This window comes from Acyrthosiphon pisum, chromosome A1 (genome assembly GCF_005508785.2).
Source record: "Acyrthosiphon pisum isolate AL4f chromosome A1, pea_aphid_22Mar2018_4r6ur, whole genome shotgun sequence".
Lineage (NCBI taxonomy): Eukaryota > Metazoa > Arthropoda > Insecta > Hemiptera > Aphididae > Acyrthosiphon > Acyrthosiphon pisum.
The window spans coordinates 133,975,081-134,002,762 of record NC_042494.1 but is presented as its reverse complement, the minus strand read 5'-3'; the positions used below and the strand labels follow the sequence as shown (position 1 = coordinate 134,002,762).

Here is a 27,682-nt window from a genome sequence, read left to right as displayed (position 1 = left end):
AAAAATACATAAGCACAAATATTTTTTTATAAGCATTTGAAGTTGAAATTTTGACAAAATTTATCAAATTTAAAATTGAATAATTATTTTGTAGTTTAAAATTTATAAAATGTTCAACTTTTATATCTAAGGATTGAAAATTTAAAACAAGATTCCACGTAAATATTTAATTCTGTTACCAAAAAATTCTAAGAAATACATAAGCACAGTTTATTTTTATAGTCATTTTAAGTTCAAATTTGGACGAAATTACATATTAAAAAACCTGGAATAACTATTTTAGTTATTTTGTTGTGATTGTATAATATTACTTGTGGGTACTTGAAACTTCTAAAGTATACTATTATATATCTATGATAGTACCACGGTTTGTTGTTAATGTATAACGCGTTACCTAATGGATATTGTGATATGATTAATTTGGAATTTATTATTGATACCTATTATAGGTCAATTTTTTTTTAATACTATAGATAATAGTATACCTATATAGGTATGTCCTAAAAATTAAGGTAAACTTTAAAATATTTTAAGTACCCCCAAGTGTTTATGGGGGGGGGGGCTTCAGCCCCCATGCTTAGCCCACCCCATTGTATCTACGCCTGGTTCCGGTTACTTGGTTTTCCTTATTAACCGGTGTCTCTTTGGATATATTTTATGATTCATATGAATCAATTATGAATAAACGTCACATTATAATCAGTGTGTTATTGAAATATGAGTCGCACATCGGTCTAGGAAGGAAACCGCTACCCAAAGTCATGGCAGCTATCTCGGTGTTATTTTGTTTTCCAAGATAACATAAGAATGGATAGGCAATTCAACCTTACTACACGGGAATTAATTGATCAATTATTTGAGGTTACAATATACATAAACAGCATAACTTAACAAACGACCCATTGTGGAAGCGACAGACCTGATTTTCTCTTCCACATTAAATACCGTGACCCACTGCTTGTCCTTTCCATTTTTCTATTTTCTACGATTAAACGGAATCTACTGTATATTATATTATATTTAATACAAATTATTATTGTTTTTATTTATTGATATATTGTAAAGCACAGTTTATTGAAAACCTATATTTATTATGTATAATCCATTGATCGTGTAAAATAAGATAAAAAAAAACCAATGCCCCCAGTTGCGTCTGCCGAAGCTTCAGATTATAATTCAACAAATATTAATCCTGCACATACGTCATAAATCTATAGGTGCTCGCATGGTCGACTAATTTTTTCAAAATATTTTCAACGACAATATGGAGGAGAATCGAGGGTAATACGAGTACCTCTGTATATTGGCAGTGTCTTTCCGGCGAACCTACTTACTTACATAATACATTCATCGAAATACATTTCATTCTAGCACAACACATTTAATCGATATTGTCAGTGTGGCGATAATATGCACCGTCGTCTAATGTGATTTACATCAACATAACACAATAGGCGCGGCTTATTAAAATATTCCATCTCGTATGCATACGACGGTACTATATTATATTATTATCGCATAATATGGTCGTAACACTGCTCTAGAAAATTCTTGATGATATAATATAATAGTACTATACAGTAGGATAATGATAAAAATTCGTTGTTTCGAAATCACGATACGCGTACGCCGTACACTGTATAGTCTGTGTCGTCGTTTGGACTTAATTATAATATATTATTATTATTATTATGTTTTTTCTTCCCTACCCTGTTGCGCAGTTGTACGTCGGAACGAAATCACAGGAACGAGACTGATAAGCGGGTGGCATCGCCAATGGGGTTCGTAAATCTGTCACAAGTTTTCCGTCCTACGTCGGAATGACAAGAAACATTAGCAGTTGTAGTCTTCGTTGTATCAGTAACAGTAGAGTACTACTACTCTGGGCTAGTGCGTATATTAGTAGCAGTGTAGTCGTTCATGAGACAGTGAACGACGACGACGGCGACCCGTATTAGGAAACTTTTCTCGTTATTCCCAGCCGTTTCGCGAAATTATCCTCGACTAAAATGGTAATTGAGTAGGGAAACGTATTTCATTTTTATTGGTATTAATTTTTATCAACAAATGGGATTCGTACGATATACAAAGACAACGGTTTCAAATCCGTTCCTCGAACGCGCGTTAAAAACGTTGGCTCAAAATTAAAACGACATTTCATAATGATAGGTATTATATTTTGAAATTATTTTATTTTATTTTTAGTGTTCATAATATTCGAAATAATGCAATACAATATTTAATAATATTATACAACGACGGTAAACCTATATTATTTTAATTATGTCAATATATAATACAATAATTTTATTGTAAACGCAACATAATATTATAGTACAATATGGATGTTGAAATATTTTGCTTATTATATTAATTATTCGAAATTCAATAATAAAGTATTCAAAACTGTTGCTGTATTCGTGTCTATATTTTATGACTTATTTTTATTTTCTTCAAATATTCGTAAATAAAACCGTAGTACATTTTTTTTTTTTGTTACATTATTAATTATTTTTTTTTTACAATAAGTACTAGCGCTGTGGGAGTTGATGGATTGTAGGCTTGAAAGAAGAATCCATCCAGTGAAGGAACTTCTTGACAGATTTAGTACATTTTTAAAGTTTAAATTATATTTTTTGAACTTTCTATTAGCGTAATGTATATTTTTACAACCTAAAACAGTAACAACGAATTAATTTCGATTCAAATAATGTAATTAGTATTTTGAACGTTTAGATGAATAAGTCAATAATAAATTTATTAGAAAAAAAAATCATGGTCGCCAATTTTGATTAAAAATTATATATTAATTTGATAACTATAACTCAACACAACGTTAATACCATATTTTGCTCTTAATATGTTTTTTTTTTTTTTTAATTAGGAAATTAAAATTGACAGTATAATGAATATATTAACTTTTTGAATGTTCGTTGATTAATTTATTTACAGATTGGTATATATTATAAAAAAAAAAATTGATTATGTATTCTATTTTTTTTTATTATGATTATATTTTTTTACTAAACTAATCTTCATTCATATTTTATATGGAAGTTCAGACAAGTGGAAAATAGAGTAAATGAAAAAAAAATTGTTGGTGTCGATCACGCCAAACACCTAAAAATTAATTAATCCTGATTGTTTTTGTTCGACGAAGGTTGGAAAGTGGGTAATTACGTAGTTTACATAAGCTGCAGGATTGGCCATTTTCAGAAAACGGTGAAAATGCTTTTAATTAAGTTCCCCCTCCAGTCGATGTCCCGATTGTTAAAAACTCAAAGTGGATAAATATTGTCTCATAACTGTTTTCACAAAATAAACTATATAGGTACCTAAAGTCTGTTTGGAAGTGTCACAAGCTCGAAAATGGAAGCGCAGATGGCTCACGCGAATAAACATGTCAGGGTGAACATTTAAAGTATATTATATTATTAGACTCCCTAATACACATGTTCGAAGTAATATACGTACCAAATTGTATGTAAAGTTAAAGTTTTATTCACACGCTTTCATACAGTATGTTACAATTTTTTTACGCGTATGAAAACATATTTAATGTATGAAATATAAATTTGTCTGTACTAGTGTACTTAATACCCACTTAAAAATTAAAATAAAAATACATGTCAATTATTTATGTATAAAACTATTTCTACCTTATTTATAAATGTTCATAACTTAAAAATCAGTATATTTAGTACCCAGAAGGAATATAAAAATTAAAGTGTGTCCGTTTATTTTTCGTTGGGTCTTAAACCGATCAATGTTTTTCAATTTCAATTTTATTGTGAGTACAATGTTGTTATAAATTATAGAAAGTTACAAATTTACAATTATTATAGTAACGTTTTTTTTTTAAAAAAAAAACAATTATGTTATGGTCAAAATATTTTTTCTCTAAACTTTTTCTACATAATATAATTTTCAATAATGACAATTTTCAAGTTTTTGAATGGAACGATAAAAAAATATAATAAAATATTCTACAAATGGATTCTACTTTGAAATATTTTATCATTAAGTTTTTTACTAAAGTAAGTGTGTAAAATATTTTATCATTCAGAAGGAACTAATTCAATTAAATTTTTAATTTTGAGTATTACGCTGAGTACCACTATAAATTGCCATTGTGATAAATCCAAAGAATTTTATGGTTATACATAAAAAAAAAACGCGGCAAAGAAATAACTAGATAAATTGTTTATGCGTAAAAAATGTTTTGTTACAAAATCAGCTATTATTGAAAAGTACAATGTAAGAACAGGAATATTTATATTTTTATTGGTGATAAAAATTCCTTTCTTCCATGCAGATTAAGAAGATATGTATAATAATAAATATATATTATTTAATTACTATTATTTGTATTATTTATTAATAATAAACAACAATATCGAAAACATTTTGCAGCAATTGTTTTTCTAAGATAACATTGTGTTAACAGCTTTACTATTATTATCTATTTCAACTAAAATTAATGAAATTTATGTAAATTGTTGATTTTTAGAACGGCATATGATTTATAATGCAATGATAAAATGCTTAACGTTTTAAGATTTTAAAACCAAATACGACGGTCATATTTAAAAGTTGAAAATAAAAAAGTTAATCGCTATTTTATATAATAAAGTAAATATACCATTAAACGATTAAACGTGGAAATGTTTTCAGAAGTTAAACCTGGAAAAACTTTATGTATGTTTTAGGTATTCGTTCAAAACCGTTTAATTTGGATTTTGTTGAATTATTTTTGTACGTTAGTCGGTCAGATTTTGTGAACTGAATGACTCGGGAAACTAAATGGGTATTTTAAAATTTCATATCTAACGGAGTTATGGAAAATCCATTGGCATTTATAGCTATTGGTGGATATTTAGCTGGTGCTTTGTCGGTTTTCCGAATTTAAAATAATTTGGAGTTGACTATTCCATCTACATAAATTATAATATTATAAAAGGAACAGTAAACTATTTAGAAATAATAACTGTTTTTGAAAACAATAATTTTTATTTATATTTTTATCTATTATATGATATCACTAAGATCTATAATATTATTATATATTACTATATTTACGTTATTTTATTTATTCCCAACATTTACCACGTGTCAAATTTTAGTGGGTTTTTGTTACTTTTTTATTTATAATTTTATGCACACAATATTATTTTCAATGGACTTTAAACAGTATTATTTTTATGTTGAACATTGTTAGTTTTTTATGTCTACAACCAGTGTTTTATATTCATTTTTCTTTTGAGACCTATTAAGATTAAGTGGATTAATGGCCGTTTTCAATTTAAAAACATAAAATTTAAATTTAAAACCTGTGAGCTTTGTTAGTGAACACCCTGTTTAAGATACCAGCTAGGATAAATAACGATTTCAATATCAATGTTCATATTTTATAGGCATTGTAAAAAATTTTGGAAATTCCTACTTGAATTAATTTCAATAATTAAACATGGAATTTTCAAGAACCATAGATTAGGTAAGCTTAAGGTAATAGTTATATTATTATGTTAAGATATTGCATAATAAAAATAAGTCTGACTCCTGAGACGGTATAATATATTATTCTATACTTAGATAGGGTACCTAAAAATTAAAAAAATCAAAAACTTTGTTGAAAAAATAATCTAAATAATTATGAAAATAAAATAAATAAACGGTAAATTGGTATTTGACGTAGGAGTTAGGTACCTAAACACGTTCAAAAGTGTGTTAAAAATATTGAACGATTATAAAAAATAGTTTTTTTTATGATAGTATAACAAAAATAATGGCTTTGGTAAAACGGTTCTATATTCGAAACACAAAAAAATTAAATATATATATCTCATTTTAAAACACTACACTAACCCTACAATATCGTTTTATCCAATATTGATAAAATAATATTATAATACATACTAATGATATTTTTCAAAAACTGTATTGCACTCACATGGTAATTATTTATATAACAATAATATCATATTATGTAGTTAGTGAACGACTGTGGTCGTTAGCTGACCAGCAGCCACGGTGCTCTAACCGGATAGAAATTCCCTCGAGAACGGTGAAGGCTTTTAACTCCTAGACAAACTACGCTACTTCCATGTTATTGGCGATGTGAATACCAACTAAAAGAGAGATAGACACACAGAGAGAGAGAGAAAGAGCAAAATAGTTGAGAAAAAAATGGTATTAGTTAAGCGTTCGTCTGTCACACGATATACATATACATTATTAATATTATACTGCTGTATCTGTTGTTATTTTTATTAATTGTTTTAATATGATTTCGCTTTAAAATAAAAACCGGCGAGTCACGTGTGTTAGTATCAAACGAATAATATTTATATTCATGTTATTATTTGAATTAATTTAAGAACTATTTTTTTGTTCTTATATTTGTCATTCGGTACGTAAACTTATTGTGGCATGGAATATCGATTGCAGGAAGATGGAGATTGGAGATGGACTAGGTACGTTCCTGTAAAATAACCACAAAATTCGAAAAAATAATAAAATACTGGAACATTATATATTATCCACTCGATTTTGTGTGATATCGTGTTCAGATGCCATTTCGTTTAAACGCAACAAATGCTCAAAAATCTTTCGAGTCGGGTCCCTCTACATAGCCGTCTAATACATCCTTTGTCGATGTATACTAACATGCGTGTCCGTGGACCACGTTTAATTCACCGTGATTTGCCGATTTAAGGTCTCCCCATTGTCTTACTCGGTTAAGAAAATAACATAATGGTGTTTATTCTCTGCGCAGTTTGTTTATTATACGCACGCAGAACAAACACGATCAAAATGCATTAATACCAGTCCGAGGGTACCATAATAATATATTATACGTGTTTATTCTATTTGCTCACTCATGATTGTACCTATACCTAAATAGGTAGTTGCTACGAAACTATATCTAGTAACGTCTCAGTGAATTTTAAACAGCGGCAGCACACAACGAGAATTATAATATTTCGTCGACACAACGAATTTTGTATTTTCACGCAATTTTTATAATTAAAAAAACAAGAATACCAATTTAAGGTTTTATTTTTCTAACCATTGTTCTCACTCGGTTAATAACATAATATAACGGTGATAATTATCTGCAAAATATGTATAGCATTGTACGCACGCATACCAAACACGATGAAAATTCATTAATACCAGTCGGATAGCATCTACTTAACATACGTAGATATGTGTTTATTTTATTAAATAAAATTTTGCTCACAAATTATTGTATATTATTCTAATATTATATAGTTGCCACGAAACAATCGAGTAACGTCTCATTGAATATGAAACCGCGATAATACAATGATATTATGATAGTGTATTGTCAACTCGATACAGTTTGTATTTTCACGTAATTTTTAAAATTAATTAAAAAGAAACAATAATACGTACCAGCTCGGGTTTCGGAGTAGCCATTCCGTAGTAACGTGGTATTATATCGGGCTCAAAGGAAAGGTTATATTTATTTAAAAAGAATATTATAAAATTAATTCAACAATAATTGTGTTATTGTTCTCTACAATTTTTTTTCTTTGTTTTTAATTTTTAGAATCTGAAATTAGTTTACTACAAGTAAAACGATAATTTAAAATGTAAATGGCATGATGACACGCCGAGGACGAAAGGGTTACCGGTCAGTAATAAGCAGAGATATTGCGCCGTTGCAGAATGTTTAAGGGATGTTTTTAAAATCAATCCTTATAACAATTTGATCGCCTCGGAGGATCACTGGACATGTTTTTTAATGTGGAATTTTTAAATACGTCGATGACGTATACCTATTTCAGTTAACTAACAATTACACAATATTGTAACTATTAATAAAAATGTATTTTTACGAATCAAATGTTACAGTTTTATGTTTTTAAACAAACAAAAGTGGTTGATAAAATAAACAAATTCTGATTACTCCTAAAATCCTATTCACCGAAATGCTTCTTAGTAAAATAATAATACAATATAATGTCTGTATATATATATATATGTATATATATATATAGTATGTACTTATTAAGTATATTTTAAATATTTTACAACAAGTTTTGTCAAAACTGTACGTTATATAATAATATGTATTTGACTTTTTGAGATATATGTAACTTTCTTTAGTTGTGAAAGTGAAAATATAGTTTCTTTAGAACTTTTCTAAAGATACTTTTTTTAAATTATTTTATAATTACCTATAGTTTGTTCACCCTTCTATAAATATGTTTGCTCGAGTCGGTATTTTTCAGGAAAGTATTAAAAAATTCTACTTAAAAATAAATCTCTCAGACAGCAAGTAAAAAAATTAAAAACGGAATTCTACTCAAAAATATTGAAAGGAAATCTATGGCAAAAAAAAAAATTGGTATTTCAAAACACTATTATAAGACTATTTACTTGAGTTTGCTTTAAGCGTATTTCAAACTCGTTAGTTTTTGTAGTGGCGTCATAAGAAGAGATACTCAATTGTTTTGTGCGTAAAAGTTTTGGGCTATATTGAAAAACGGTTTTATTCGAGACAGTTTGTGCTACTTTTATATAATAAATTATTCTGCTCTCCTACATTTCCGAAATCGTGATATTGAAACTAAACAATTTAAGTTAAATGATAAAAATACATGTAAAAGTAATTACCGTTTTTATGTCACGTAATATAATATAAAACGTACAGAGAATAGAGATATACGTGATGATAGAATTGTGCTCTATTTTGACGTTTAAAAATTGACTATATAAATAATATCCACAGCTAGATTGCATATAGATTTGTTTTATACCTAATATCATGTATTCATGTATATTAAATATGTATGTTACACCTATCACAACATTATAGTTCAATAGTTACATCTTTCTATATGGTCTCATCCTACACTTTGAGCTATATATTGCCATTTATAGCTACCATATTATTGTATGCGCAGTCGGGTTTTATTCGTTTAAATTTGAGAATGGTAGATGTTGATTAATATATATGTTATATATATATATTATTTAGAAATACTAAAGGATACCATACGTCATTGTATCACCCAATAAGCTAAATACAGTATAACTATACAGGAACCCGTATTTCCTAAAATTTACATTTAAGCGATATATTCTTCTCCCTATGCGAATCGCCATTACGTTTCCGAAATCCATAAATTTCTGTGTCCATAGTAAATCGGTAATAATTCACTCTGTCGAAAGACAAAACCATATACATATCATAACTATACAGTCTACCGAGTCTAGATAGAAAACAACAGCTGACTTCTTGCTATATACTTCGTTATGACCTGTTAAAGCAGTTTAAATCCGTTAGTCGTAGCAATTTAAAAAAAAAAATACTGACAAAGACACGGATGAGTATATAATATGTATAGCATTTGTAGTGTGTACCTCTACATTATATTATTATATAAATATTATATTTTCGTGGTAATTTCAGACAGTTGAACAAACCCGCGTACAGTTAGATTCCAAAGGTTTCCTTTGAACATACGGAACATGTATTGGAAGCTCCCAAATTCAAGTGATGCCGTGGCCAAACGTGTAGGTACTGTGTGCATGACGCCAACTGGTAGTAGGTATACTTACAAAAACCGGTAACCGGTAAGTGTATCCCTCGTCGAAGGTAAAAAAATAAATCTCAGGCTCACGGTCTCAAGTAAAATTATTTTTTGTACGATCAATACAGTAGGTCGACCGGTGAAAATCACAGACCAAAACATTCATCGTATTATTATACCGTAAATGACATACAACTCCACCACAGCCTACTTTAAATACATATTTTATATCCTATTATATTCTTTTATCTCTAAATGTTTTTGATATTTTAAGTAGGTTCCTATCTTATTTACATCCTATTCACTCTTATAAAATACAATCTTAAAATGCTAACATATTTTTTTCTGATCATTCACGTGTTTCCAATACTTATAAGTACTATAGTAATTGTATTCATCCAATCTACTGCTATCATGTTACCTACTCAAACAAATATATAATCAACTTTAAAACTTATTATTTTGTTTGATAAATTCACTCATTCAATAAACATTACATTTTTAGGTTATTATTCTATATATTATAAATTATAATCAATACGTACATTAATATTGTGTACCGTTGTAGTAAAATAATTAGCTAGTCATGTCTTTAAAATCACACCTCGTCCGTATGTGTTATCTCCGACTTTCAAACGTACAGCATTGGAAATGTGCGTTCAGTAGAACCAATTTCGAGTTTGTTTTACAAATATTTTTAACTCAAAGTTTGATAATGATTGAGTTAATTTTTGTATTAAAGTTAATGTCATAACATTTATTCTATGGCTGCACAAAAATGTATTTTGTGGTATGTTTATAAGATGTAGTCAACTTATACTGTAACATAGGTAATAATAATAATAAATGATACTATATAAATATTATTAATTTTAAAGTATAAATAGTGATATATTGTTAATACTTGAGCAGAAGAGTTTTTAGTGTACTTTTTTAAAACCAAATTCTTTCAATAGTTAACTTACCTATATGGCCTATAATTATATTATATAAATTTAGTGTAAATCAACTATCACATTATATTCAGCATGGTTTTTAAGTACGTAATAACAATAATACGTTATAACCAAGATAAACACCGTCTAGGTTTTAATAATAAATGTGCAAAAAAAACTTTATTAGAGAATGATTATGACAATATGTCTCCTATATTTCTCTGTGCATCATTAAGACGTATGACAGTCAGAGGCTGATGAAGATGTGGTCAGATTATTGAAATCGGTTGCGTTGTCTATAGTTACGTAGTTCTGTTCGCAATATTTCAACTGATATTATTAGTTTCTGACAAGAACTTTAGATTATGCTCGACTTTAAATTATTACGGAAAATTTCATTTTAGAAGTTTTACAAAACGTGACCATCACGTGTCTCTAAGTATTAATAGATAATAATATTATGTCTATAAGGTTTAGAAACATTTGATTATTATTTTACCCCGATCAACTACCATATAGTTATCAATAATAATTCTACTTAATATATACAGTGTGTTCACTCCAAGAGGTACCACTAAATATTTCAGTTCGATGACCTAGTATTGAAATGGGGTTTTCGCTGAATGACAGGTAGTACTTAATTACCCATTTTCAGATAAATTTCAAATTTTTAACTCTTTCGATACATGCATGCGCGATACAACTTACTTTTTTTTACATATTCAGATAGAGTATTTTTTTCTTAACCATTTATGTACAAAGAGTTTTTTTCTAATTTCATAATTGGCATATGAAATTTAACGATGAAATTTAATATTTACGTGAAATAAATGTATAACGAACAGGAATTATATCATCTTTATTACTGGCAAATGTTGTCAAAGTTGTTTTCACTATTTTATTTGTGTGCAAACAGGTATTTTACAATATTGGATATTAATAAGTAACAATAAGTTGAATTTAGTTTAGATTTTGTCAAAAAAATTACTCGTAAATATTAAATTTCATCGTTAAATTTCATAATACCAATTATGTAATTAGAAAAAAACTCTTTGTACATAAATTGTTTAGAAAAAACTACTCTATCCGAATATGTAAAAAATATTGATTTTACCATTTAAAAAAAAGTAAGTTTTATCGCGCATGCGCGTATCCAAAGAGTTAAAAATTTGAAATTTATCTGAAAATGGGTATTTAAGTACTATCTGTCATTCAGCGAAAACCCCATTTTAATACAAGGTAATCGAACTGAAATATTTAGTGGTACATTTTAGCGTGAACACACTGTACAGCATTGATTGACTTTTAATAAGTTAAAATCATATTTAGTACCTAACAATTATTAGTTCGATTACATCAAATTCCATTATAATATAATTGAATAGCTTACAATAGTTTTGATATTATATGTCGCAGACATTTTGACACCTATGAACCAAAATTAACGATGTGCTAAAATAACTTTTTATGTTTACTACATTTAATCTAATATTGGTTGTATATTGAGTGACTCGAAAAGTTTACACCGTCATTTTTATAACAATAGTAAATTTTTTAAGAAAAAAATAAGGTGTTCTTTTTATACCTCTTTCATTGTTGCCCAAATATGTAATGCTTGTTTATTGTATCTAAAATGTAATTTTGAAGTTGAAGGTGAAATAAATGAATGGTGACTTTTTATTGGAAAAATCGAAACTGTATAATAGAATTATGTTCAGAAGAAAGTTCTAAATAGATTATAGAAGTGTCGTTTTAGAAAAATTACCTACATTCTTTTACATTTTTTTGAAATTCACACTAATTTAAAAAGATTTGGTGGTGATTTTTCGTTTTTCATCTTGAAAACGTACGACTACCCCTAAACCTATAAACTTTATTTATTTTTATAAAGTTACGTAAGTGCCGTATATTCTGTATGACGTGTATGGCTAATAATACAAAAACTTTAAAAGTTGGTTCAAGTCGTACACAATTTCAGAATACCCTGTCTGTGTGTATAAATATCATTTTTAATATTTACTTGCTCTATAGTTCATGTCTTAGAATAATTATTGTAAATAATATAACTTTATACATCGCATTATTTAACTTACGAACAATTAGTTCATTCGCGTAAATTGAATTATAAAGAATTATGTCGTTTATATTTTTTTGTAAGCTACGAATTTATTGGCGTTACGTTTAATTAATTTTAAAGTTTCGACACATATAATATATCATATAAAAAAGATACATAATGTAAATTTAGTTTATTAGTAAAACACTTATGCGTATAGTCTTTACATAGGTTTTCAGTTCATAAAATTATACAAAAATCAAATCTGAGTGTTCTTATGTGCCCAGACAATAAATAATAATACTTGGATTCTTCCTAAACTATCTCATATTACACGTTTTAAATTTATGGCTTGAATTCCATGCGTTGGTAATAAAAAATTAGAGTTCGTAGAACTTTAAATAAAATCGTAATATATTATAATAAATGTTATGTCAAAATTACAATCACAAATAATAATGCTTGGAAATTTTTTTATTTTTTTTTTTAGAAGGTGTTACGGAACAAATACTAAGAAAACGGTCTTTGTCAAGACCAAAAATAATCTAACATGCCACCCTTGGAATGTAAGGCGTAATATGTTGGTTTTTAATAACGTTTGATTACAGTATGAATAGTTGCATTCATAAAAGGATAAAAAATATTAACTTACAAAATTATACTAAGTATGTTATGCATCCTACTATATAAAATTATTGTTTTATATTCAACCCATAAGGTTTGTTCCCGATACGAATATTCTAGTAGTCAGACGATGTTGTTTGGTTCTGGGTTTAGAGCTTCATAAAGGTGGTTCGTGATACCCAATTAGATTATCTCCTTCTTGTAACGTCTATATTCAGTATATATTTATTCAATTATGAAGGAGGTGCTACAGCAGATTCATATAGCCCCCTATCCATATTTGTCCACTTACATAATACTATTATATACTTGTTTGAACTTTAAATGTATATGATTTAAACATATTTTCACAAGTATTATCCACGACTATTAACTATTTTAAAAATTATTAAGAACAATGTATGCGCAATGATGTGCAAATCCTAAAAGTACATATCATTTTATATTAGATAAGATAAAATATATATTATCTAAGTTTTGCTGTAATTAGTTCAATCTAAGAAGAATTTCACAGGTTCCTAATATAAAAAAGACATTAAGACTGTAAATACTGCAACATCATTATGATGATAACAATAATAATAGTAATAATAATAAATAAAATATTATTATTTTATGACATAAATAAATCATTTAACTGAAGGTATTACATTTTATGATAATTTAATAATATAAAAAGAACGTGTTTTTATCTTGTTTAGACCAAACACACTTCAGTCTGAAGTAGTCAATCTTCGCTTAGTAACGATTCGTCCATCAATTTCCACTATGTCATTAAAAAATGGTTTGTGAAGACCGTAGGGGAATGGATATATAGTACCTTATGTCGAAAGTCGTTGCGTCAAAAAATCTTTCGAAAACAATCATAAAACAAAATTCTTATAACACTAAAAATAAATAGAAAACAGTTAGGATCGTTTGGTATATATTCAAAGTTTCAAAAAACATGGCAACCGAGCCGGACATCCGGCGTAGTAGGTATTACAGACACAGTCTGTTTGACAGCCGGAAAAATTTATGCCAACACGTCCATACCCTTCCTGACACTTCCTGTGGATCGTCCCAATGAATTATGTATCGCGGTGAGGGGTCGGTTGGTTATAACGACAGAAGTACCATCGGTGAATCGGAAACGTTCTTTCTGGTTTGAATTCCTTTACCCTAATACTACACCTGTCACATTAGACAGTGTCCAATTCCCACCTATTTTATATTCGTACCTGTTCATCCACCCCATCGTAAAGTATAACCAGAATCATGTTGGGTAAAAAATTAAAGGGAGAATGTTGCGAGCCTTGTCGTGACTGACAACTGTCCGACATAAATCAGCTAGGAGAGTAAAATTTTAATTTTATTTTCATACGGACACCATAGTAATTTATTACAATTGGCTGGATCCTGCATTTCTGAAGCACCTCGTAGGTATCTGTTTGAAATGGTATTTACATTATTTCACACCGTTTCCTCGGCGGAATTATTTTAAATTGCACATTCAGATATATTATAAAGACAAAGAACGAACAACAAAAAAACTTAATGATATATTTCATGGATGGCACTGACGCGTTTTCTACGCACTTTCGACCTTAGGTAGTAGAAAACAATGGCAAATCAAGTCTAATCTAAGAAAAAAAAATTTCAATATATTATCACACTTTTTTACAACCGTCAAAATATTATGTAAAAAAATATATTATTGATGATTGAAATGTATAATATTTTGTTGCAGATTTGAGGAATGCGTCGATGATATTTGAATAACGATACATATGGTGAGTAAAATGCGTTTAGTATATTATGTATAGTAGTATAATGTTGTATAATATTATTGGAGCAGTTCGTGAGATAAATCTAAACTCTATATAAAATATTAAAATTTAAATATTTCTTTATTTTATGTTTTGTTCAATATTTGACTACCTATAAAATATATTTTACTACTGAGCAGATAAAATGACACTTTATTTTCCTATTTTTGTTTATAAAAGACATTTTGTTTGAAACAAAATAATATATACTGATTTACTTTGATGTTTTAATTACGATCAAAGTTTATAGATCTAAAAATATGAATAATTTTGTGGAATGTTATTATATATATATAATAATACGTCATATAAAAATATTGTCTAACACTGAATAAAATTGTTCTATCTGTAAGTAATCAATCAAGTCTGCTAGTAGCAAAACAATAGTCTAAATATGATTGAATAAAATAAAATACAATACATTTTATTATTAATATAATAATATTTACCTTGCTAAATTGTTTAACTTTCATTCGACATAATTGATTTTGGTAGAATTATTTAATATTCTAATAATACCAAACATTTTAAAACCCGATAGGTTGTCGTTATTTTATTCAATAGTTTTTAATATAATAACCGGTATATTATAGAATATAGTTGATTATTGATATTTTACCAATTCGAAATTTTTTGTTTCAATAAATACGACTTCAATATACTTTAGTGAAACTCACTAATACACTGTTGTAGGCAACTTCAACTTTATCCACAAATTTAGAAACCAAACAAATATTCGGTATATAATTATTAGGAATAAAAATACTTACATTTAGCATTAAATTGTAACAAACTTTAACGGTTTTTTTTTTTTTTATTGAACACAAAATATTAAATGAATTAATGTAACACGGCGCATTGGTTATACAATATGACTACATTGCTGCCGTGCAAGCGTGGATATTTATTATTTTTCTTTGGTATTCATATTATTACCATATTAAAATATTTATTATTTTTTAATATTTATTATTTTATTATTGACACATTCGCAATTATTTTATAAAGCCATATTTCGCGTAGGTATACTTATATTTAATACAAGGAAAAAAATAGCTTCAATCATAGCCAAATTCTGAAAATTATATTTTAATATGTTGATTCAGTTTTCATCGTACCTATTTATTATTTAAAATGTTGATTAGAGAACATAATAATATAGTAGATAGTTACTAAACAATTTTTTTTATTTTTTTCAAAATCGATTCGCGTTACGTAATCGCATTGACTCCAACTTTCACAACCCGTTAAGTAGATAGTTGGATTACAAAATATATAGTCATAATATTATATCATACAGTATATTATTATAATAGTATATATTATATTATATTATTATTATGTTCAGTGATATTCGATCACGTGCTATATATAATATAATGTATAAACGGATTATGAGTGTATTCACTTTTCAAAAGCATATCGTTCGATATAAAAAAAAGAAAAATTTAAACCTCTATACGCACAGGTTTATTTTTTTTTCACCGAACGAGGTGGGTTACGACGTTTTTCATATTTGTCAACGTCTATTTACCATAAAGTTTAAATTGTTTTACGTCTTGATAAAAACGAAATATATCGCCGTACTTTCGATGTACAATGTGCAGAAAACAAGGTCACACACTTTCGCTGTGGGAGCTCGCACTATTGTTGTATAGTCTAATATGCACGTGCCGCGATACGTGATCGACCTATGCGAATAATACCTTTACACGATATAGCCGAGCTGGTAGCCACTATACGTGCATATATACCTATATAATATATGATATATAACTGTGTAATATTATGATATATAATATACGCACTGCGACCCGATAGTGTGACCGACCGTATACCAAATACGACCGCGAACAATAATAACTACGGTAGTTACGACTTTGGAAAGTTTAACGCGCGCCGGTGGCGGTGGTGGCGTCGTCGTCAGTGGTGTGCGCGCGTTATATTATTATTATGGATCGCCAAAATGTTTTACAGCACACCACTGCTGCAACTTAGCAGTGCATACGCCAACGGCCCGTGGACTGTATTATATAATATAATACTATAATATCGTAATATTATAATTATAACCATAGTAATAATAATAATAAATATATTAATAATAACTCGTCGGCGGATGCGTTTTACGCGTCTCGGGCGCGCTTTCGCTCGGGCTAACGACCGCACTATTATAGCCGTAGCAGCGTGCGCGGCTGTTCGATTCTCTGTTGGCGGTGAGACCGACTCGGCTAGTGGAGACGAAAATACCGAATCCGTGTGTGCAGCGAAAACTTTAATCACATCGCACTAGGGGAATTGGGGCAAATTAGCAATAATATTATTACATCAGAATGTATTATTATTATAACACGACAAAGTAAACGTTTTCTGATTGTTCAATAAAAAAAAAAAAACTGGCATACGTGTTGTTGAGCTGTTCACAAATATTTTTTCTACTATCGTCAAAAAAGCAACCATAACTCGGTATATACTCAAAATCGACGTTGAAAATTGGTTTTGTAACAGTATATATTACTGACTGCTTTACATTAATTTTCAGGAGAATAAAATTAATGTTATAATTTATTGTTATCCATTAAATTAACATTATTCAACATTTTCTCTGAACAAATATAATTGTTCATAGGTATGGGTGGCGGTGTTTTAATTATAAATTTATGTTTGAAAAAAAAACAATTATAGTTTTAATAATTATTAATCCTTGCAGAACATTTGCTTAATGGATCAAAATATAATCCAATATGTTATAAGCAAACAACAAATATTATTAAATTAATACAACAAAAATTTTTTTTTATTTGTTTGAGTAAATAATTTATATTTTTACACTTCATATTTTACCATATTATTATCTACATAAGATCTTCACGAACATATAAACACGGGTACAAACTTTAAGCTCTTTGTGTCCACGATTTAGTCGTGACGTTAAGTTTTCGTGACCTAAGTCCCTACCTATACGTATTGTATTTTTTTGTATTACTTACCATTCTTCGTAACTATAGCCATTGTGTTTTAAAATTACAATAAATAAATATTACATTATTTAAATTAAAATGAATTATTTACATGATATATTTCCACGATTTCGCATTATGAGGTATACATTCGTTTTATGAAGTTGGTCACATTGAGTAAAACAATAACTAATACATTACTAAATATCTATTTCTTGTACAGATATGGATAAAATATCGGAAATGTTTGTTCCTTTTCGTAAGTACGACATTCTTTTAGAGTGTATTTCACCGTGTAGTAAGATTTTATGCCGCAAATTACACGAATACTGTTTTCCTCCCTTTTCACAAGGAGATGTTATACGACTCATATAATATTATGACAGATTCGGAGCTTGTCGACTGTCCATGGCCATATTCTTCGTGTTTTTTGGATATTTACAATGAGTAGGACCGCGGAAAGGTACCTATATAACACCCATAATTTAATTTTGTTTTGAAAATTCTCGTGGCCACCGATGACGTCATGTCGTATTATTTTAATATCGGCTATTTTTATTATCGTATGAGATTTTTCTTTGTGTACGGTCAACTATAAAAAAATATCATATAAATAATGTTATATTATAATATAATATACTGTAGCAGTAGAGGACTTTGGCGGTCGATATGTATTTGTAATCGAACTCGGTTGCCTTCGCGAGTATAAACGAGCTCTTTCTTCGGAACAATAATAATAATAATAATAATAACGTAAGCCACGCTAAAAGGTCTGACTCGGCAACGCGTCCGTCCCTCCGCGAGGCTTGGCCATGGGTTCATCTTCTCGACAAAGGGGCATGGTGCGGCGCCCGTCCCGAACAACAAATAACGGGCGCCACCGGGTCTCCTCCACATAATATTGTATATTATTGCCAAGCGAAATTATAGTAGCCCAACGCACGTGTTAAATATAATAATAATATTATACAGGACGATTGACCGTACAATAATTTCCGGTTTTCCACGTGGCCCACACAGATAGTAACAGGAAAACTCGGCGGACCATTCTGTATAATATATTATGTATATTTTGTACGAGTTGTAACACGACCCTCACGAAAACGTACTCGCGGTACACGTATTTCCCTGGGCCGCGCGTACCGTATCGTAAAAACACGATGTCAATATAAGTCAGGTTTGATTGGTCAAAATCAAATACTACAATATATGTATGTGTATATAATTATATGGACATAGATATAGATATTCGCATCATATTGTGTGGTAGCTGATCGGCTATTGGACGACGGATAACACCACCCGCGGATCGCGAACTTACCGGTTTTGACCGTTCCGTGCATTAGTTGACGCCATAATAATATCGTCTCGGTCGAAACCATAATATTACCTAGAAAACTATTCGTTTTTCATTTTACATTCAGTAAACTAAAAGTTTCTAGATTTTAACGGTTCCACATTAACGTAGTTGGTATTCTAACATTATTGTAATATCATCTGTTAGTTGACCGTCTTTGAAACTAAATGTTTCCATTACACCATGTCGCGCGTCCGTCGTCTTCCGCGGTATATTTTGCTAATATCATTATGTAGGTAACACAATGTTGGTTACATACCTCTTCTAGTTCAATTAATTATTTAACTCCACACGACGTGGTACGGTGAAAACCCGGCTTAAGAGTTTAGAGTCACCATTTATTTATTCGGAACGATAATCCCAGTACTTACTGTACTTGGCAGATCGGAAAAACAGCACGCCCGACGACGGTATTACATGGAAAGACTATTACTGTGTCCGTCTCATGTGTATGATTGAAAAAAATCCTCCATTTACCCCTGTACGTGGTTTGCGCTAATACAAATAATACACACAAACACTACACGTTTTTAGCCGCAATACTGTGAGTACATATTACTTTAATTATTTTTAACGAGAACCGAGTTACGCGGTCTCGGAATCAGTAGCAAAATGTAGACATATTGCACACGTACCTATATATCATAAAATAGGTATGTACAATTATCGATTAATTTTAATTTAATAAAACGTGAAATGAAAGAGCGAATCCAAGTTCAATAAAACATCTTATAATTAGTGCCGTTACCAAGTACACAAATTATAGAGTTGATAACCCTTAAAAGGTAAAATACGTGACTCGTGTAAAAACTTGAAAACTAACGAGAATCCCGCGACGATCCAAAATTGAATATATTTTTGAACTGATACTTTTTATGCCGCGGCCGCGGTGGCCGAGTGAGTTGTCATGTCGAGGGAAAATAGGATCCTAAGGACAAGTAAAACGTTCAGAGGTTGGTAGCGTATTAAGTGCAGCTTGAGCACTCAACATGTGGTAGCAGAGAAGGTGAATATTGGATTAAACGCTCCATTTCTCATGCAGAAACCCGACATTGGAGATAAGTACTTCAATATTTGTAGCACTCTCACTCTCGGCCAAGCGTTATATAGTGGAGCAACGATTTCATTTTTCGATATACTTTATAGTTTATTGTAATATTCATATCAATCTTTATCCAGAACATTTGTAGATGCTTTCAGTGTTTTATTTTTGTTGACATTGGTTAAAATAAATCTTAAATAAAATTACTACAAACTACAAAGTAAGTAGTAACTACAAGTAATCGATATTATAATATCATTTTTATAGATATTTTATAAAGTATTGGTTTATTTGACACGTATGTTTCAAACAGCCGATTAGATGGGTTACTATCGTTTAAAAAAAAATCCATTGTTTTGATGTTGTATTTTACTAATTTTACTGTAATGTTTTTATATTTATACTTTAAATTGGCTATTTAAGTAAAATCAATAATTCAAGTATAAATTATAATTAAATAATAAAATGTATTGATATACACATATATATATATTGGTATTATTAATATGTCATGTTTGTTTATTTGTTTTTTTTTTTTTAATGTTTGAATTGTGGAAACAATTTTTAATAAGTATCTATATACTTTCAAGTTGTCCAATACGTACGTATTTAAATTTCAGAAACTGGTTGCTTAAATTGACTATAGTTGAATATATTTGACGAATTTATTGTATATGTGATAATCAAAATGTCCACATTTAAATTTGGATAAATAAAGAAATAGACCTAGGCTAACTAATCAATGTACAACCAAAACTATGATAGCTATTGGGTAGGTAGAGGGTTAAATACTTATATGTACAATATGATATATTCATATAATCATGAAGGGGCTTGCTAAGAAAGGATTTTCCGAAATTCGGATTTTGAACAATGGCTCACGCAGGGATCTGACTCGTGAAAATGGTTATTATTTTGTTCCATAGAATTGAAATTACCGCTTACAGAAAGTAAAATATTTTTATAATTGGACCAATTTTAGACCTGTATTTTATATTTGGCCAAAACCACCCTAATTACTGTGTTAAAAATATATGTAGTTACATTTAACGAAGTTTAAGGCAGGGTAAAACCACTGGGAAACGCCCATTTGTCATAGGCGACGCCGTGCAGGAACTGCTGTAAGTTGTTAAATAATTGGCGTACAAATCATGATATTCTTAACAGTTAAATCTTTGTAAATTGCATTTCCAGTTCGACCAATCTATATAGAAAATTATTATTTAAATATTTCTAATATAAGTCGATGCCATATCACGTCTATTAAACTTTGAAGTTGCACAAATTCAAATACAATTCGAATAAATTATTTTATTTGTCTCAAATTATAATAATATATTGTGATATTCATTATATAATAACAGCCATACTATATAGTATTAAGTTTTATAATCTGATTGGTATAACGGCTAAATAAAAAACGGACAATATTACTATATATTGTGTGATTGTTTTGAAAATATACAAACCACTTACGAATATAATTCATATAATATAATAAATTATGATTTACAGTAAAGCGAAATAATTTTAACGTAATTTTATATAAAATATAATATATTTTGAATGAAAAAAGTGCACAAAAAACGTGTAACTCATTAAAGAAAACTTAAATAAATGTTATTGAAAATAATTTGTATATAATATATTATTTCAATTGTTACTGTATTTTTTTTAAGAGCTAATATCCTGAAATATTCAAATCACTGTATAAGAACTTATATTCTTAGACGTTTTAGTACGATCAATCGAAAGGTTATACAAACATTACGTTTCAATGGATAAATGACTTACAAAAGCTTAAACGAAGAAAATTACGTTTTTTTAATCTCATTGGAAATCTTTGTTGCATTATTACATTTCGATTTATATTAAGAGTAAAACGTTGTCCTTTAGAAAATGTAAAATTAAACACAAAAGTAGACTTTAAGACAAAGTGCCTATTATATAAACGTACATACTTCACATTTTCTCGATTATATTATTATCTCAATTATCTCAATATTATGTATCTACTATTCTAGCCTCTAGTATTTTACGATATGGTAATATATATAGACTATATAATATAGTAAATAATTAAACAAACCGATATAAAATAATTATGATTCCCAAAATCATCATCGTAGATAAGATTATCTAATTATTCAACATAATATAACCGTTTTTAAATTTAAATATTTACTTCACACATTTTTTTTTATCATACGTATATTATATCATTGACCTATATGTTAAAAGTAGGCATTATACATATATTATAAAACAAACTCTTGAAAGTTTAAAAATGTATTTCAAATACAGATTATCATAGACGATAGTAATAACATTTTAGTTAATAGGTATACCTAAATGCATAGTAGGTATATTTACATATTATATACAAATTAATGACTGGTGTGTCCTTTTTGCATTCCTAAACGGCTTTACCGATTTTAATGACATTTTTTGTGCGTGTTTTCGTGGTTCCCGGCCTGATTTAGATTCACAATATTGGATCCAGTACTCGGTAGGCCCAACCCGAGGAGGTGCTCAAACGGGGATTTTGAGATTTACAATGAAATTGTTGTTTATAAATGGTTGCTATTGGTTATGAGAGAAATATTTAGTAGAAATTAATATTTACTATTTCATTGGTCACCATTGGTTAATCGGTCAGATCAGGTGTAGGCATGCATAAAATCAAATTCGCACGCATTTTCCTACTTGATAATATGTTGTATTTCTCTCACATTATTCGCGATCCGACGAAGTCGAATTGCTTACCAGGGAAGCTGAGTTGCACCCAATAAAGGAGTTGAACAATCACAATTTTTTTTAAAGTTGTAATTTTTTTTACAAACAACGAAGTGCGCGGGACCAGGTAGTAAAAAATAAAAACTAAACATCGAAACTACCTAAACACATAGCTCATAGGTATAAAAAAATAAAAACTAAATATCGAAATTAAAACATCAACCACACCGACGCTAACCTTTTACGTTCTGTTTTAATTTTTTTTCACCCTTAGTGCCCCAGAGAAATACAAGAAAGAGGTACGTGTTTAGCTTTAACGACGTGAAGATATTTTATTACTCAAAGTAATCTTTTGGAGGTGTAAGGTTATAGGATTTAAGACGTGACATTTTTTCATTACAAATTTACATATTATTTTCATTTACATAAGGCGTAAGTGCCTTCGACGCATATGTCTTCATATTTTAATTTCAGTTACTTATTATTAGTTATATAGTGGCTCGACGGCCACAACGGCGTATATATACTATAAATACTCGTTCCTTCGTTGAATATTTTAAATGAATACATTTTCCAGTGTTCATAACATAATAATATGTTTATCTCTGGTTCATAATCATTAATAATATTAGAACGTTGTTGATGTTATTAAACTAAAAACTTTTAATAGGTATCCAATACTGAACGAAATATATTTTATGGTTAGTGTAATATTTTTGATATTTGTTTATTCATTTGTTTATTGTACAATTGTATATTTCCTACGGACATTTATAATCCATTGATAATAATTCAAGACTGTTCACGTATGTTGGAATTTGGGTTTGGAAATTGTAAGCTTTCACAGAATAGACCTAAGCTAAGAACTTAAGAATACCTAAGAATACCTAAGCTAAACGAAAGTAAACATAAAATAAATAAACCAATTCGTCAACAACCAACGTTAAGAAATTCGGTAAATTTCATAGGTATTATTAATTTTATTCTTTTGAATTTATATTAAAACATTTTGCAAGGTTTAAGTAATTTATTTTTATTTCAGTGATAGTGAAATAATTGTATTTCTGATATACGAATAAAGTTTTCTATTTAATTTAATAATACGAAGTCGTCGGAGTGTCATCATATATTCTATAAAAACTCTGGTACGTAATGTAATATAGTTGTCTTGGAATAGATATATAATATAAATCCTAAAACTTCTTAAAACTGAATTATAAAATTAAAATTCGGTGGAATAAATAGAGTTATAAGTTATATTCTGAATTAGGTATCTCAAAAACTGTAATATAAAATTGTTCATAATATCAATTTCGAATTAATTGAAAACTTTGATATTTGTATACGATTATTTACCTAGGTACGTAAAAAATATAAGCTTATAATAATATGTTTTAATTAATATTTGGTTGAAATAATTGTTAAATATTTTCTTTCGTTACTTAAAATCGAAATTTAGGTAAGTACTGTTTTCTTTGAAAATAATTTTTAATGTAGATTATTATGAGATTATACTGATTACAGTTATTATTATAGCGATAAACTTTAAAGTCTTAACAATGGCCCCAAATAAATGTTATTAGTAATTATTATTTATGAGCTTACGGCGACGGTGGTGAAAGATGTACGGTTAGATGTAAGGTAGTTTCAAAAGATTATTTAATTGAATCACTTGAAGCAAATGTCCGTTTTGCGTCCGGTTTGAGTTTACGAGCCATCTCTCACAGCTTGCGCTACCACCGAAGAATAATTGCGGTAAAAAGTGATTGGGAACTACGTGTTGATACGTCGTACGGCGTAACAGAAACTTCATTAGATTTTATAAACTACTTTGTACCAACCTGCAATAATAATGGCGCCACGTGGTGTTTTAAAAGCACGAAGTTTGCACGGTTGTTTAAATGTTCGGTAGGAGTTTAATATTAAGGTTAAGCGTGCGATATTAATAATACTAGATGTTCGATGGATAGCGTCGTCAGATAAAATAGTGGGTGCAGCAACTGATACATTTGTCTACGTCACTAGGCTTAGGGCGACGATCAAAACATGGCTGCCATGTTGTTTGTACAATTTAAGTAGGTATTTAAGATCCTGTCAAGAAAATGTGTATCAGCACTTAATAGCAGTTAACTGTAATTAAAATACAATATGCTATGCCTTAGGTACACATTTCTCTCCAATATGATAACTATAGTAATCATTGTAATTATTATTGTCATTTATCGCTTGTCAGCAAGAAATCTCAAAAAATATAAGTTACGTCTGACTACGTTACGTTTCACTAAATGACTTAACGGCCGCGGTGGTTTGGCGCTGCCGGCGAGGTTACAATATTTACACGATATTTATATCGAACAATAAAATATTTTATTATTACAATAATAACGATCGATTATTGCGAAATGTTCCACGACTAGGAAGATGTCGTTTGTGACAGCGATAGATACCGCGGTCGGTCGCGTGGTTGGATGAAACAGCAGATCAGCGGTAACCTGCAGTGAGTACCTACGCGGTGGTTGTTTGGACCGTCTCCACTCAACTCCTTCTAGTTTGGGTCCGGGATTTTGTTGCACTCGACGTTGGAAAAATAATCGCAGTCTGATTGCTGCTCTATCAGTGGTGAAAGAGGGGGACCGGGGGGTGGATCGCCTTTTTCGATTCTATTTGAAGTATGAGCTGCGTAGATTATATTTCAGAACCGTGTCAGTGGTATTATAAACCCCATCGTGCGGGTGTTCCCTTAGTTTAACGTGTACTTACCGTTTATGATCGAAACCCACGTCAAGCCTCAGTGGCGTCGGAGAAGGGAGGGCAGAGGGGGCAATTGACCCCTCAGATATAATCCAAGGGGGCAAAAGTATAATTTTGCCCCCCCTACTACATTAAAATTAAAGGGTATACAATTGTAAATTACGTTTAATTTAAACGTTTAGGTACATATTCAAAATATTGGTCTCATTTTCATGAATATATGAATATGCCTTATAACATTATTATTATTATTATTATTATTATTATAGCATGTACATACCTAATAAACATATTGAGTAATTTTTATTTATATATTGTTACTTTTGAATATAACTTCAGGTATAAAGTAAATATGTTTTGTGTCTTGTTTCAATATATAAATGTCTAAATATAATGTATCCATATTTATATTATACAATAATTATATCAATAGATTTATATAATTCTTATATTATAATATATTACGTATATCAACATTAAAATTATTAAGAAAGGTTTTTCTGGGGGATGGAGTGGCCGAGCGGTCTAAGGCATCGGTTGCGACGCAGCCGACGCCGACTCGATTCCTTGGTCACGGGCGGTATTTTTCTTCGGGCAAGTCACGGTGTCCGGAGAACAAGTGCTGCCATCCCCCACCCGGGCATGGCAGATACCTACGGGTGCCCAATCAAAAATTCTGCCAAACCCAACACACACATGTTCCCCCCTACCGACATTAAAACGTTCAAAACCAATACAGCTTATGGCCATAGTTGCCGGGCTTAAGTTCAAAAAAAAAAAAAAAATGTTTTCTGTTATAAATCACAAATAAATATATAATAGTTGTTAGGGGTTTTAAGTTTTGCCCCCCCCCCTCATGAAAAATAGTTCCTGTGCCACTGTCAAGCCTTTGATACGGTATGGACCGTGAAGGAAAGACTCTTAAATTAAAAAAAATAAACGAATGCCTTGTCTCCTATATTGTATCTGATTCTTAAATGAATGTTATACCATAATTTCATACTCGAGGTACCAAGCGATTTGCAATGTTTTTACTGCTTATTTCACTGCGACTAACAACTGTAGTTATACACTACCTTTGCCAAAAACACATACAACAGCTATAAAATCGAAAAATAAGGATGCTAATACGTCAGCTAAATTTCTGCAAGAACATGTCAACCGTATCGAATCCCGGTCTAAAACTGATGATTAAAAATCAACAAAAAATAAATCAATTAGGTAACCTTTGCTCTCCGTATATGGTTTAATAGTAAAGTCTTAAGGCGCCCGGTGCCAATGTGATTTTGACCTCAAAAACACGGTTTACGGGAATAATGATCCTGCCCTGTAGAGTTAACCAAATTTGATAATTTTTTTTTTTTATTAATAGAGGAGAATATTCTACAGCCCGCATCGAACTCTTTTTTTCGATATTTTCATCTCAAACTTAATTATAAGTCTTTAAAAAAAAGACAATTTTTAGCTTTTTTAATAAATTATTTTATACTATTATTTAAAATAAAATACAAAATCAGAGATCGATGCGGGCTGTAGGAAGTCTTCTTCTTTCAGATAAAAAAATACTCATCAAAATCCGACAATTCTATAAAGCTTGAGAGTTATTCCCGTAAATCAATTTTTTTCGATATAATACACCCTATCAACCACCCCTAAATAGTTATCGGGTAGTAGATTAGTGGAAAAGTCTTATAATTGGAGGTAGCAACTAAAATATAAAATTTAATTTTTAAATTTTATAGAATTGTGGAAGATTTGAAAACTGGCACCGGGACCCTTAAAATAACACTGAACGAACGGTTAACCTGGACATTTCCTGTTTAAACCCAGAAAAAATAGTAAGCTAT

At 29.5% G+C, this 27,682-nt stretch overlaps 1 protein-coding gene across 3 annotated transcripts in view; it reads left to right on the top strand.

Annotated features, from left to right (window-relative positions):
• Positions 1–27,682, top strand: part of LOC100161227 — a 339,202-nt gene that overhangs the window by 118,042 nt on the left and 193,478 nt on the right. For 2 of the 3 annotated variants that reach the window (XM_029488366.1, XM_029488365.1), the window contains one exon: positions 14,911–14,953. The gene's annotated coding sequence lies outside the window, so the exon portion shown is untranslated. Of the gene's footprint in view, positions 1–10,449; positions 10,606–13,047; positions 13,223–14,910; positions 14,954–27,682 lie in introns of those variants that run through there. The other variant, XM_029488367.1, reaches the window with a different exon arrangement.